This window comes from Psittacula echo (genome assembly GCF_963264785.1).
Source record: "Psittacula echo genome assembly, chromosome: 11".
Classification (NCBI taxonomy): Eukaryota; Metazoa; Chordata; class Aves; order Psittaciformes; family Psittacidae; genus Psittacula; species Psittacula echo.
In genome coordinates, this window is record NC_137746.1 from 5,200,215 (window position 1) to 5,206,214 (window position 6,000).

Sequence of the window (6,000 nt, forward strand, 5' to 3'; positions counted from 1 at the left end):
TCCCAATTCTAAAAGCAGCCCATATAACAAGATGCATCTGGCTTCACCTCACACATTCAAATCTGCTGTCCCTATCACTTCCTTCTACAAGCAAGATAAACATCAAAAGATTACACAGTGGGAACTTAAACACTGCCCCTTTTCCCCCTGTTTGTAATTAAAATAAATAAATGGTGGGAGCCAGATTGAAGATATAGCAGTGATTTTTGGGACTGGTCTATTTAACATTGCAGCTGCAGTGTCACTATTTATTTATAAGAGAGGCTGAAAGTAAAGTATCTCATGCTTGAACACCACTAAACACCCACAGGTGACCAGAGGTTCCTCAGCTTTAATAAATACATTAATAGTTATGATAGACATGTGATGCTGTTGGCTAGCAACTGATAAATGATTGAAGGAGACTCATCTCACAAGTGGGTTATTTTCAGCCCTGAAGTCACAGCTATAGCACTGATAGTTTCTTGCTCTTGCCCACAGTTTCTATATTTTTCCCTTTTTGAGTTCTTGACACAAATCACAGCTACAGCTTAAGTTGTTTTTGTAACAGCTTATGTTCTTGTTCTTTTGGCAGCTTTTTCAAAGGAAAATGGCATAAACTATGCTTAAATAGAAGCATTCATTTTCTTTCACTGCAAATTAATAACCCCTCTCTATCTCCATTTCTGGAGTTTGAGGGTTATTAAGTCTGCCATAATCTTGCATTGCTAGAAGTAAAGACATTGCACAATGGGATTTCAAGATGACATTTCTAGCACCAGCCGTATGCAAAACCAGTTCAGTTCTCATGCAGTTACCTCCATACTAGGAATTAGGAAGTACCTAAGAAGTAGTAATGCAGGGCATCAATTTGTTTACTACACACATAGCATTGCTATGGGACAGGATGATAGAGCCTGCTGAGCAGAAGTTACATGTTGATAAATTAGCTGAAAGAGGGTGCTGTACAAACTGCAAGAAGGGTGCAGGATGTTAACCTGGAAATAAGGCAAAGTTGTGCAGTGATATGGAAGCTCCCGCATAGCATCACCTCAAGTGCATGTCCCACACCAACACCCTGCTGCTACCAACCCTCAGCCAGGCTCATGGCCAGCCATGAATTCATCCCCTGACAACTTCTGCAATCTACACAGTTACACAGCTGTTTATGACCAAGCTATGAATTGCACTGTTTTATTGCCAGTAATAATTCCTTGTGTTTTCCCATATTTATATTAAAAAATAATAAATATACTTTTCCCTCCTATTAAGCATAGATTTGTATTACAGTAAAATAAATAATCCCCTTTGGTGTTCGTCCGCTGGGATTCTATCTACTCCTAATAGCGCCAACTACTAAATGGATTTAGAACCTCATATATAGGGATCCCATGAGATGCATGAAAGGATGGGGATGTTTGTGCTGTTGCATTGTCAAGTCGCCTTTGTCAACCAAAGTTGCCTGTGGTATTGTCACTGGGCTGTGATTCTTTTGGTGTGACCATACCAGATGAGGTAAGCTGTAGGTTGACTGAGAGCAGGAAATTCAGTTTTGAAGCAAAACATTGTCCTCATCTTATCCCAACCATTGTATTTAGACAAGTGGGAGGCAAGATGATGGGTTTTTTCCCCTGGAAGACTTTTTTTCCCGGGTACCCCCTTTGATTGTAGAAGTAGTGTTTCCACTTTTAATGGTGCTCCTTTAACTTGTGTGCTGAAAATGAGCACCCACTTACAAAATTCTTCCTACTGCCTCTGCAATTTAAAGGGACAAAAATATACTAAGTCACTATAACCTAGACAAAATTCAGGTAAGAATTCAGGGTTGTAGGGAGAAAAGTTGCCAGAAAACCAAAGAGGAGTAGATATTTCTGTTTTTTAGTTATAATGAAGTTGGTTTACTCTTAAAAAATACTCTCCTCCAATCACAACATTTCATTTTAAGTCAGATCCAAAACCTTTTTTATATGCTGTATATTTTGACAGCAAAGGCAAGCAGTTTTCAATTCAGTTGACCAAAACTGGCCAGCAAACTTTAAACCAAACCAGCTAAATCCCTTATTTGTACAGCTGTGTGCACCAGACCTTCCTCCGCCCCCCATAAAGGATCATGCCGCAGGACATCAACTCTACGTCAAGGCAGTTACCACTGGGTCCTGCAGCAGGCAGACAGGATGATCACAAGTCTTTTCTGGCTTTATGGGCTATGAAGGTTCTGCTTGTGTTCTTGAGGGAAGTAGTGCTGAAGTCTTCTAACCATAGTGATGTTTAAACTGGTGCTTGCACAGCTACACATGTGGTATTGCCAGGGCCCAAGAGAGCATCTGAAAGCAAAACAGTTCAGGTTCAGAGCTTGGCCTCAGACATGTTGTTCTAATAAGTTGGATTACATTTTAAATTATCTCAAACACAGATAGGTGTCAAATGAAGGGCATGAAATGGACAGCAGGAATATGTGCATTTATAAACCCACCTGACACAAAGAACTGAAATTCCTTCTAAGCAGCCTAAAGAAATGCAGTTTTAACTTGCATGTGTTGAAAACATCATAAGTTCATGAGAAATTTTCAAGTTAAGGAACCACTCTGTTTTCTATCACATATCTTCCGAGTTCATTTACATCAAGTAGCACTAAAAAGAAGGCAGAAGGAACAGCTTTACAGTCTGTCTTGCATCTGCCACTGGAGTTGAGACAAGAATTTCCATGCTGCGAACCCATGGGAAGAGCATCATTTCACAAGCAAGCATCAGCACCCTTGGAACTAAGGAGCAACTGTGCAGTGTCATTTGCTTTTTGAACTGGGTTATGCTAAGGAAATCCCAGCTAAGGAACTCTGCCTTTTCCAAGAAATGGAGGATTATCTTCTGCCATAATTAAACACTGTGGTTTACATAAAAAATTCCCATTGAGTTTTCTCTTAGTCACACCATTTAGTGCCTGACCCAGTGTCCTCACTGGGTCACAGATATCGCACAGACATAAACTAAAATAGCAAGCTGCAGCACCTTCTCTATTATGGTTTAGAGATGGGGCTGCCGAAAGGTTAGCTAGTCCTTAGCTCCGCCTGGCAAGATTCATTGTCCTTTCTGGATATGGGCAAGGCTTCCTTATGACATGACTTCTGCTTTGAGGCTGCTATGACACATTGAATTCACTTCCCCCATGTCTGCATAGGAGGATAACACCCAACTCAGCTTGAAAATCCAAAGAATGAGAAGCAGAAACAGTTGTGGCTTCTTTAAACAACCAAGTCTCCCCATCCCAAAGTTCACCTCACAAGCAAAGCAGTGTTGTTAGCCTGTATTTACATAAGGATTTCCCAGACTGTAGGTGTGTGTAAACCACCTTGGCATTCACGAGCAATACACCTTCCAGCAGCTGATGTTGAAATACCCTTTGTAGCAGATCCGCAGCATGTGCTGAAAGGCTTTAGCAGGAGGGATTTCACATGTATGTCTTCTCTCTCCACTTCCCCTTACTGAAAAGGTGGCTCTCTCTAAAGCCTAGTTATTTGTTCCTGTGCTGTTTGTGCTTGTCAGAAAGCACACTGTTGGCCCTGAACCAGAGCCCAGCTTCTGCCTGGGCTCAGCATCAGAGGAGTGTAACAAGGTAGGAAATACTTGTTCTCTAAAGGATACTGGGGAATAACATGGCAGGGAAGGGTGGCTTCTGGGGCAGCCTTGGGGCACAGGACCTCAAGGAAAACCCTCTAGAAATGAGTTGCAAGGAGCTGGGACAATATCATTGTCTTCCCCTCCTCAAACAGGGGGAGCCTGGAGCAGGGAATCCAAATGGTGGGAATGGATGAAAAACCTACAAGGAGGAAGAAGCAGAGATGAGACTCTGAGAAGGGAGAGCTCAAAGCAGAACCTGGCTAAGAGCTCTGTGCTGGGGCAGTGGGGCTGGTGCCTGGCTCCCGAGGCCGGCAGGATTCCTATGCTTGTACTCATGTGAAGAATTTTTCACTGCCCCCAAAATAATTCCACCTCCAGCTTCCTCCAGGCAGTCACATTACTGCAGTGCTGCAGTCTGCACTAAGTGCCTAGAAAACAAGTTCATCCAATAAAAAGTGCCAGCACAAAACTCTTCCTTTCCAAGGCACAGAACCTCATTATCAAAGAGCTTTGCTCCCGTCTGGAGTCAGGATGTCACAGGTTAACATTTGCTGTGCAGTTTTTATTTCTAAGCAGGGTTCCTGTGTAGAAGAAAAAGATCCTTGTTGGAAAAACTCCACAGTTTGAACTCTTTAAATTCACATCACTTCTGCCATCTCCTCCCCTTTCCTTTACCAGGTCAGCACAACTGCAGTCTTTAGTAGCAAGTATCGCATTGGGGTTCTCCAAATAAACCTGAATTCCAGAGAAGCTCTTAAGAGCAACACTTCTCAGTAAAGTTTTGCCATCACAGAGAAAGCAAACCAGGAAACAGAAATTCACAGGTGTTTGATTTCTCTTTCCAGTCACTTCTTTGGTGAAAGAGAGCAAAGAAACTCTTTCACACCCCTCGCTATGGATTTTCAGCTCTGTTTGCTTTGACTTCTTGTAGCTAAGCCAAGGAATTAGAAAATAAAAAAAGTAGGAAAAAAAACCCAACCCAAACCCAACAAACCAACCCATGTCTGAAAATTTCCACTAATGAATTCCAGACTTCTGGACTGCAAAACCATCTGCTTTCTCCCAAGTCATGTTGTCAACAACTGAGCACAGCTGTATGAAGGGCAACAAAATATTGTACAGTTACTTGTGTTCTTACACTCCCCAATTTGCAGGCTTATTGAAGTACAGTAGAGAACCCCACTAGGCTCAACGCAAAGCTTTATCACTGCCTTCACTTTTGCAAAACCCAGCAATATTACCCCGATCACATCAGGCACACAGGTTACATAGGTGGCCCATCTTCATTGTTTCTGCAAAGTCTTATAATAAAGAGCCAGTGGATGGCAAAACATATTACCAGGGCTTTCATCTGGAGGCAGGAGTTGGGATGCTGGACATTAATGATGTTAAACAACTCAGAATTTCTTCTGTTGTACCTGGGCAGCTCAGCAGCTCTCAAGGAGACCATAGGTGTGTAAACAAGAGGGTCCATTCAGCTTAGGGTGTCCCTCAAACCAAATCATTGCATTAACATAGCAAACAACAGGACAAATTCTATCCAGCTCTGAGGCTACTAGTGACATCCATGGACAAGTCTGCTAACGGCTGTGCAACATAAGGGCAATAATCTTGGTTTGCTATTCCAATGTCCTGCTGACACCATGGAACATCCTCTGCAGGAACAGTAACCATCACCCCCATCACACCAATTTTATGCAAAGAACCACATTAAAGCATCAACACTAAACCCTTTTCTCTTTTGAAATCTAGGATCTTCAGTGCTTTCGAGGGGATCAGGGACACCTTTCTACACCTTACCTGCAGACACCAGCTCCAGCAGCAGAGGGTTCCTGGTCACAGGCTGGGCATTGTTTCTAGGCAAGGGCATCATCGCTAAGACTTGACAGTAAAGGCACCAGCCTGAGCCAGTCTGTTGTCAGTAATACATGCCTCCCCGCTGCAAATCACACCAGGCAGCTTGATGTTCTTGAATAGAGCAGGGGTTTTTTATCTTTTTCCTCTAGAAGGTGGTTTCTAAGCAAACTTTCTTCAGACACATACAACTGAAGTGATTGCTTCTTACCATCAGCCTTGTAAACACATCCTCATCAGCTGTGGGGGCAAGCATTACAAGGCAAATGAAGTCTTAGCCAAATTTGATAATTTGATCCTGGTATCTTTGAGAGCTCTATCCCCAAGTGCATCTTCTTCCTTAAAAAGTTCTAGAGGCATTTACAGTGTTTAAAGGAACACAGACTAATTAATCAATAGAATTAATATAGCAATTTAAATGAGAGAGCCGACACTGTGGAAGGCTTCCTGTGAGCACTTGTGTTCTCTGAGCAAACCCCTTGAATACATTTAACTTTCAAGTTTCCTCACTTCTTTTCTTAAAGCCTTTCTTTTAACAAGGCAGAAGGGAGA